This window comes from Macaca mulatta, chromosome X (assembly GCF_049350105.2).
Source record: "Macaca mulatta isolate MMU2019108-1 chromosome X, T2T-MMU8v2.0, whole genome shotgun sequence".
NCBI classification, from domain to species: Eukaryota; Metazoa; Chordata; class Mammalia; order Primates; family Cercopithecidae; genus Macaca; species Macaca mulatta.
The window spans coordinates 48,729,623-48,739,082 of record NC_133426.1 but is presented as its reverse complement, the minus strand read 5'-3'; the positions used below and the strand labels follow the sequence as shown (position 1 = coordinate 48,739,082).

The window sequence follows — 9,460 nt, the reverse complement described above, 5'->3', positions numbered from 1 at the left end:
CCGTCTCTAAAAATACAAATTATGAGCAGCTGAGGAGAGCAGGAAAATAAAAAAATTAAAAATTAGAAAAAATTAAAAATGAAATAAGCATAAGAGAATGTAAGGTTTAGAAGGTAATCTAAGACTGTAATAGATTTTATGTTCATTTTGTTTATCATTGGCATGGATTTGCTTTTTATCTGCAAAGGTTGTCTGTGTAAGTCTGTGTATATGCATAACATACTATTTGTGAATGCAGCTTCCATGAGCAGACACAAAATTACAGTGACATTTAGTACAGGGAAAAGCTAGACTTCAGCAGTGCATTCATGAAGATCTAGTAATGTAGATGTTCTAACATCCTCCTGCCCTCTCAGATATGAGCCACTGCTGTTCAGAGAGGATTTCATATGCGGTTCATTCACATAGAAACTGCAATGATTCTTTGATTGTGTTTTTGTCTTAGTAAAAAAAAAAAAAAAAAAGATTTTCAGCATGATTTGATATTGGATGGCAGGCCATTGCTTAGAGGCTCCAGGTCTAATTCACCATCCCCTGTACCATGGTTATATTAGAGTCTATGTGTGGCACTGACTTTGAGAACGGGAGATACTAATTTGGGAGGTAGTATTTTCAGGTGCTTTATGAATACTATCACACAATGGACTGAGTGAAATCTTCATGATAAAGCAAAGTTTTAGTGGTGGGGACTTTTGTATTCCAGAACCCAGAACACTGAAATTGGAATGAGCATCAGATTTATAAGAATGGAAGTCATAAAGATGATGACCTACTGTGTGCCATGCCCTCTTCAACCTTATTAATAATCCGAAAAGCTCATATGCAAGGCAGGCATTGTTAGCTTAGATTTACAAGTGAGGCCTATAATCCCAACACTTTGGGAGGCTGAGGTGGGTGGATCACTTGAGGCCAGGAGTTCGAGATCAGCCTGGCCAACATGGCAAAACCTCATCTCTACTGAAAATACAAAAAGTAGCCAGGGGTGGTGGTGCACACCTATAGTCCCAGCTACTTGGGAGGCTGAGACATGAGAATCGCTTGAGCCTGGGAAGCGGAGTTTGCAGTGAACCGAGATCATGCCACTGCACTCCAGCCTGGGCAACAGAGCAAGACTCTGTCAAAAAAAAAAAAAAAAAAAGAGAGAGAGAGAGGAAGGGGAAGAAAACAAAAAAAGATTTACAAGTGAGGGCCGGGCGCTGTGACTCATGCCTGTAATCCCAGCACTTTGGGAGGCCGAGGCGGGTGAATCACGAGGTCAGGAGATCGAGATCATCCTGGCTAACGCAGTGAAACCAAGTCTGTACTAAAAATTAGCCGGGCGTGGTGGTGGGAGCCTGTAGTCCCAGCTACTCAGTCCCAGAAGGCTGAGGCAGGAGAATGGCGTGAACCCAGGAGGCAGAGCTTGCAGTGAGCCGAGATCACGCTTCTGCACTCCAGCCTGGGTGACAGAGTAAGACTCCATCTCAAAAAAAAAAAAAAAAAAAAAAAAAAAAAGAAAAGAAAAAGAAAAAGATCTACAAGTGAGAAGACTGAGCTCAGAGATTACCTAACCTGCCCAGGGCAAGAGATAACCACGTTTGGCTGATTGTAGAGTCTGTGCCATCTTTGCCTCTCCATATGATAAAATAGTTGTCACAGAAAGAAAAATCTTTGTATTAGCCATGTATTGATGTGTAACAAACTACCTAGAACTTAGCAGCTTAAAACAACACACATTTATTATCTCATAGTTTCTGTGGGTCAGGAATCTAGTCACAGATTAGATGGGTTCTCTGTCTCTAGATTTCTCATGAGGTTGAAATCAAGGTGGCTGCTGGGGCTGTGGTCTCATCTGAAGGCTTGATGGGTGATGAATCCACTTCCAAGCTGACTCATGTGGTTGTTGGCAGGTTTCAGTTGCTTGAGGGTTGCTGGACTGAGAGCCTCACTTCCTTGCTATAGAGGCCTCTCCATAGGGCAGCTCACACTGTGGCCGCTGGCTTCATCAGAGGAAGCAAAGAAGAGGGCAAGAGATAGTGAGAGAGAGAGAGAACTAGCACATCAGAAGTCACAATCTTTTGGAGCCTAATCATAGAAGTGACATCCTACATCCTATCACTTTTGCCATATTCTATTCATTAGAAGCTGGTCACTAGGTTCAGCCCACACTTAAGTGGAGGGATTTCCACATGGGTGTAAATATCAGAAGGCAGAAATCATTGGGGCCATGTCAGAAGCTGCCTATTACAGGCCTCTTCTTGGCTCTGCTTTTAAAGAACTTGATTCACTGTGTCTTTATTCTTTTTTTTTTTTTTTTTTTTAGATGTTGTCTTGCTCTGTCTCCCAGGCTGGAGTGCAGTGGTGCAATCTCAGCTCACTGCAAGCTCTGCCTCCCAAGTTCATGCATTCTCCTGCCTCAGCCTCCCAAGTAGCTGGGACTACAGGCATCTGCCACCAGGCCTGGCTAATTTTTTTGTATTTTTAGTAGAGACGGGGTTTCACCATGTTAGCCAGGATGGTCTCGATCTCCTGACCTCATGATCCACCTGCCTTGGCCTCCCAAAGTGCTGGGATTACAGGCGTGAGCCACCACGCCCGGCCTTTATTCTTTCAAGAGTAGGTAGATAATACATATACTGAAGAACTGGAGACAATACTTTGTTTGTTTGTTTGTTTTGAGACAGAGTCTTGCTCTGTTGCCCAGGCTGGAGTGCAGTGGCGCAATCTCGGCTCACTGCAAGCTCCTCTTCCGAGGTTCATGCCATTCTCCTGCCTCAGACTCCTAAGTAGCTGGGACTACAGTCACCCACCACCATGCTCGGCTAATTTTTTTTGTATTTAGTAGAGACGGGGTTTCACCATGTTAGCCAGGATAGTCTTGATCTCCTGACCTCGTGATCCACCTGCCTCAGCCTCCCAAAGTGCTGGGATTACAGGCTTGAGCCACCGTGCCTGGCTGAGACAATACATTTTTAAAGATATATTTTTTGGATATTGGTGTGTGTGTGTGTGTGTGTGTGTGTGTGTGTGTGTGTGTGTATATATATATATATTTTTTTTTTTTTAAAGAAATGGGGTCTCATGTTTCCTAGGCTGGCCTCGAACTCCTAGGCTCAAGAAATCCTGCCAGCTTAGCCTCCCAAGTAGCTGGGACTACAGGTGTGTGCCACTACAGCTGGCTTAATATATTTTTAATATTTATATATGTATGTAAATTTATAGAAACATAAATAGTTAGTTTTTATTTGTTTCACTCTGTTACCCAGGCTGGAGTGCAGTGCTACAATCCTAGCTCACTATAGCCTCAAATTCCTGGGCTCAAGGGATCCTCCCACCTCAACCTCCCAAGTAGTTGGGACTACAGGCATGTGCCACCACACTTGGCTCATTAAAAAACAAAAAAATTGTAGAGATGGGATCTCTCTGTGTTACCCAGTTTGGTCTTAAACTCCTGGCCTCAAACGATCCTCCCAACTCAGCCTTCAAAGTCACTGGGATTACGGGTGTGAGCCACTGTGCCTGGCTCTTAAATTTATAATTTAGAACATATATTTAAAAATTAATGGAGGCCCTGCTAGTTAGGCATGTTGATACTGGAAGCATGAGATTCAGGAACTTTAAAAATTAATGGAAACCACTAAATGAGGAGAAATACCATGTATAACTTCAGAACCAGCAAAGGAAAAAATAAAATGTGTAATGGGGCAATTTCAAAAACTTTATCCATCTAACATAATGGAAAAGGATGAGGGGGAACGGGTAGTAAACAGCAAACGTAAGATAGTAGAAATAAGTCCCAATACATAATTAATCAAAATAAATAAAAAGATTACATGCCTGTTCAAAACAGAGGTTATCAGTTTGGATTTGTTGTTGTTGTTGTTGTTGTTAATTCAACTATAGACCTGTGACAGGAAACACGCTTAGAATAAAACCACAAAGAAAGGTTGAAAATAGAGGGATGGAAAAAGATATACCAAGCAAATATGAACCAAAAGAGAGTTGGACCACATAAATGACTGCCTAGTAGACCTTTCCATTTTTATGTGCTTTGACACCTCAAACTCAGTGTGCCCACAGAGAACTTATCATGTCACAGAGAGGAATGTCAGTGAACAAGTGAGGACCAAAGCCAGACTGGAGTAGGATAAAAGAGAGAAGGATATATGGCTAGGCACAGTGGCTCATGCCTATAATCCCAGTACTTTGGGAGGCTGAGGTAGGAAGACAGCTTGAGCCCAGGAATTTAAGATCAACCTGGGCAACATAGTGAAACCTCTTCTCTGCAAAAAATATAAAAATTAGCCAGGCACAGTGGCACATGCCTGTAGTCCCAGCTACTCAGGAGGCTGAGATGGGAAGATCACTTGAGCCCTGGGAGGTGGAGGTTTCAGTGAGCTGTGATCTTGCCCCTGCATTCCAGCCTGGGTGACAGAGTGAGACTCTGTCTCAGAGAGAGAGAGACAGAGAGAGACAGAGAGAGAGAGAGAGAGAGAGAGAGAGAGAGAGAGAGAGAGAGAAAAGTGTGGAGTCCATGAAGGAGGACGACTCTATTAAGTACTGACTTCCAGGAAAAGAGACTATGAATAGTGCTAAAGAAAGAGGTTTTAGTATGGGTTTGGGTGTACTGGAAGCAGTTTTATTTGCAGAAGGTAAAGGGCTCTGCAAGAGACTGAATGTTTGTGTCTCCCCAAACATGTTGATATCCTAACCCCCAATGTAATCGTATTAGAAGATGGGAACCTTTGGGAGGTGATTAAGTCATGACAGTGGAGCCCTCATGAATGGGATTGGTGCCCTTATAAAAGGGACCCCAGGCTGGGTGCAGTGGCACGTGCCTGTAATCCCAGCCCTGTGGGAGGCCGAAGCAGATGGATCACCTGAGGCCAGGAGTTCAAGACCATCCTGGCCAACATGGCGAAACCCTGTCTCTACTAAAAATACAAAAATTAGCCGGGTATGATGGTGTGTGCCTGTAATCCCAGCTACTCAGGAGGCTGAGGCAGGAGAATCACTTGAACCCAGGAGGTGGAGGTTGCAGTGAGTCAAGATGGTGCCACTGCACTCCAGCCTGGGCGACAGAGTGAGACTCTGTCTCAAAAAATAAAATAAATAAAATAAAAATAAAATAAAACAATAAAATAGGCCAGGCGCGGTGGCTCAAGCCTGTAATCCCAGCACTTTGGGAGGCCGAGGTGGGTGGATCACGAGGTCAGGAGATCGAGACCATCCTGGCTAACATGGTGAAACCCCGTCTCTACTAAAATACAAAAAATTAGCTGGGCGTGGTGGTGCGCGCCTTGTAGTCCCAGCTACTTGAAGGCTGAGGTGGGAGAAGGGCGTGAACCCGGGAGGCGGAGCTTGCAGTGAGCCGAGATCGCGCCACTGCACTCCAGCCTGGGTGACACAGCAAGACTCCGTCTCAAAAATAAATAAATAAATAAAAATAAAATAAATAAAATAAAATAACCCCAGAGAGTTCTTTCCACAGTGTGAGGATACAATGAAAATTTAGCTGTCTGCAACCCTAAACAGGGCCCCTACCAGAACCTGACCATGCTGGCACCGTAATGTCAGACTTCTAACCAGAACTGTTAAGAGATAAATTTCTGTTGTTTATAAGCCACCCAGTCTATGGTACTTTGTTATACCAGTCAGAACTGACTAAGACAGAAATTGGTACTGAGAAGTGAGGGGTGCTATGTAACAAATACCTAAAAATGTGGAAGTGGCCTTGTAACTCTGTAATGACTAGAGGCTGGAAGAGTGCCGTGGTTTGAATGTTTCCTCCAAAACTCATGTTGACCTTTAGTTGCCATCGTAACAGTATTGAGAGGTGGGGTCTTTAAGAAGACATTAGGTCATGGGACTGTCACCCTCATGAATGGACTAATGCTGTTATTGTGGGAGTAGCTTTGTTATAAAAGTGAGCTGTCTCTCGCATGCACCCTCTTGCCCTTCTGTCTACCCATGATGGGATGATGCAGCATGAAGGCCTCATCTGATGCTAGCACCATGCTCTTGGACTTCCCAGTCTCCAGAACTGTGAACTGGTTAAGCTTGTTTTTAAAATTATTTTTATTTGTTATTTTTTGAGACAGAATCTCACTCTGTCACCCAGACTAGAGTGCAGTGGCACGATCTCTGCTCACTGCAACCTCTGCTTCCCAGGTTCAAGCGATTCTTCTGCCTTAGCCTCCCAACTAGCTGGTATTACAGGCATTCATCACCAGGCCCAGCTAATTTTTGTATTTTTAGTAGAGATGGGGTTTCACCATGTTACTCAGGCGGGTCTCAAACTCCTGACCTCAAGTGATCCACCCACCTTGGCCTCCCAAAGTGCTGGGATTACAGGTGTGAGCCACTGCGCCTGGCTGAGCTTCTTTTCTTCATAAATTAACTGGTCTGTGGCATTCTGTTATAGCAACAGGAAACAGACTAAGACATAAATTTGGGTGCATGCACTAGAAAAAATCCTATATTGCCACCAGGTGTGGTGGCTGACGCCTGTAATCCCAGCACTTTGGGAGGCCGAGGTGGACGGATTACGAGATCAGGAGTTTGAGACCAGCTTGACCACCACGGTGAAACCCCATCTCTACTAAAAATACAAAAAAAAAAATTAGCCGGACGTGGTGGTGCACACCTGTAATCTCAGCTACTCAGGAGGCTGAGGCAGGAGAATTGATTGAATCCAGGAGGCAGAAGTTGTAGCGAGCCAGGATTGCTCCACTGCACTCCAGACTGGGCAACAGAGCAAGACTCCATCTAAAAAAAAGAAAACAAGAAAAATCCTATATTGCTATTGAATGGACCTTTAAAGGTGATTCTAGTGAGCAGTCAGAAAGAAATGAAGAGAGCTGTAGAGAAAGCTTCTGCTTTCTTAAAGAATACGTAAGTAATCACGAACAGATTGGTGGTAGAAATATGGGTGGTTAAAGGCTGTTCTGATGTGGTCTCAGATAGAAATGAGGAATGTGTTATTAGACAATGGAGAAAAGGTGATCCTTGTTATAAAGTAGCAAATAACCTGGCTGAATTGTGTTTACGTTTTAGTGTTTTGTGGAGGGTAGGACTTGTGAACAGTGAAATGGAGATTTAGTTGAGGAGATCTCTAGGCAAAGTGTTGACAGGAGAGGCTTGGTTCCTCCTGACTGCTTATAGTAAAATTTGAGAAGAGAGATATGAATTGAAAACAGAATTGCTAATGCAAAAAGGAACCAGAACTGAAACCTTACCCTAGCTCTGAGGGTGACATTGCTCCCTCAGTGGGTCTGGAAAATTCTCGGCCTGTCCCTGTCCATGTTACAAAACATGACAAAGCATGTTTGGAAGAGAACACTAAGGGTCTGCTGGACTATTTGACAAGGAGGTTACTGTGAATGTGAACTGCAGACTTCATTAACCATCTCAACAAAGCAGCAGTAGAGATGGAATTGTACTGGAAATGGCACTGCTGCCTGGGACTAAAGGAAACAGAGAAAATGGTACAAAATGGCTGGGCGCAGTGGCTCATGCCTGTAATCCCAACACTTTGGGATGCTGAGGTGAGTGGATCACCTGAGGTCAGGAGTTCGAGACCAGCCTGGCCAACATGGCAAAACCCTGTCTCTACTAAAAATACAAAAATTAGCTGGGTGCGGAGGTGCATGCCTGTAATGCCAGCTACTTGGGAGGCTGAGGCAGGAGAATCACTTGAACCCAGGAAGCAGAGGTTGCAGTGAGCTGAGATTGTGCCACTGCACTCTAGCCTGGGCGCTGGGCAACAGAGCGAGACTGACTCTGTCTCAAAAAAAAAAAAAGAAAAGAAAAAGAAAAAAGGAAAATGGGACAAAATGAAGGAAGACGACTAAACTTCTTAGATCCTATAGGACCAAACCATAGAACTGTTTGGCTGTGAACATACAATGTTCTTCAAGATAAGGGAAGAAGAACCCTGAAGGTGATTCAGAGACCTTCCAGGTCACCACTCCCATCAGAGGCCCAGAGTACATGGGCCCAGGGCACAGGACTACCTGCACCTCCTTTTTTTTTTTTTTTTTTTTTTTTTGAGACAGAGTCTCGCTCTGTCACCAGGCTGGAGTGCAGTGACGCAATCTCGGCTCACTACAAACTCCACCTCCGGGGTTCATGCCATTCTCCCGCCTCAGCCTCCCAAGTAGCTGGGACTACAGGCGCCCGCCACCACACCCGGCTAATTTTTTTGTATTTTTAGTAGAAATGGGGTTTCACCATGTTAGCCAGGATGGCCTCGATCTTCTGACCTCATGATCTGCCCATCTCAGCCTCCCAAAGTGCTGGGATTACAGGTGTGAGCCACTGCGCCCGGCCTCCACCTCCATTTCAAAGGGTGAGACCAACACCTGGTAGAGCAGTGGGGATGGAAGCCACCAGCAGAACCCTGAGGCTACAACCCCTGCCCTGACAGAGAACCGCAGCAGGAGCAGTGCTGCCAAACTGTTGTTACCAGGGGTCCTTGCTCCCAGAGCTCCCAAGATGGTGGCGGGTTGCTTCCAAGATGGTGGCAAGCCTCGTGGCCTCACGGATTCCAAGGAATGGAATATTGGGCCGTGTGGTGAGTGTTATAGCTCTATTAGAAGCCGTGGGTCACGGAAGAGAACCGTGGAACCCAGTGACTAGTGTTCAGCTCGATTAGGATGAACCCAGGCCCTTAGCCGTGCAGGAACAATGGCAAGCCTTTAGCCTGATCAGGAGCGGCAATAGGCACCTCGCTGGGTCAGGAGCACAGCGGACACCCTGCCGGATCTGGAGGGATGGAAGTCAGTGGCGGGTCTATGAGGGCGGCAAACAGCAGTGGTGGATGGCGAGTGAAAGCTCAGTTCCAGCCGTAACAAACATGGACCAGAAGAGAGTGCAGTTGCAAGATTTAATAGAGTGAAAACAGAGCTCCCATACAAAGGGAGGGGACCCAAAGAGGGTAGCCATTGTTGGCTCAAATGCCTGGGTTTACATCCCGATCATTGTCCCTCCCGCTGTGCTCTCAGGTGATAGATGATTGGCTATTTCTTTACCTCCTGTTTTTGCCTAATTAGCATTTTAGTGAGCTCTCTTTACTCCCTGATTGGTCAGGTATGAGCTAAGTTGCAAGCCCCATGTTTAAAGGTGGATGTGGTCACCTTCCCAGCTAGGCTTAGGGATTCTTAGTCGGCCTAGGAAATCCAGCTAGTGCTGTCTCTCACTGTGAGGGTGACATTGCCCCTCAGTGGGTCTGGCATGTGGGACTGACATCCCAGTAGGTCTGGAGGCAAAGCTTTAAGCCAAAGAGGATTACCTGAGTCTCAAGATCTCACAGAACTTCCCTTGCTAGGTTTTGGACTTGCTTGGGACGTGTCACCCCATCCTCCTTCCTTGTTTCTCCCTTTTGGAATGGGAATGTCTGTAGACCCTCTGTGCGTCCCATCATTGTATTTTGGAAGCAAATACTTTGTTTGGTTTCTTTTACAGGTTCACAGCTGGAGAG

General features: G+C 45.4%; 1 long non-coding RNA gene across 1 annotated transcript; it reads right to left on the bottom strand.

Annotated features, from left to right (window-relative positions):
- Positions 1-222: 222 nt before the first annotated feature.
- Positions 223-4,428, bottom strand: LOC144338598 (uncharacterized). Its single transcript, XR_013412845.1, has 3 exons — positions 4,301-4,428; positions 3,737-3,816; positions 223-591 (listed from the first exon to the last, which is right to left on the bottom strand). It is a non-coding gene; the product is annotated as an uncharacterized LOC144338598 (long non-coding RNA).
- Between the last annotated feature and the right edge of the window lie 5,032 nt (positions 4,429-9,460).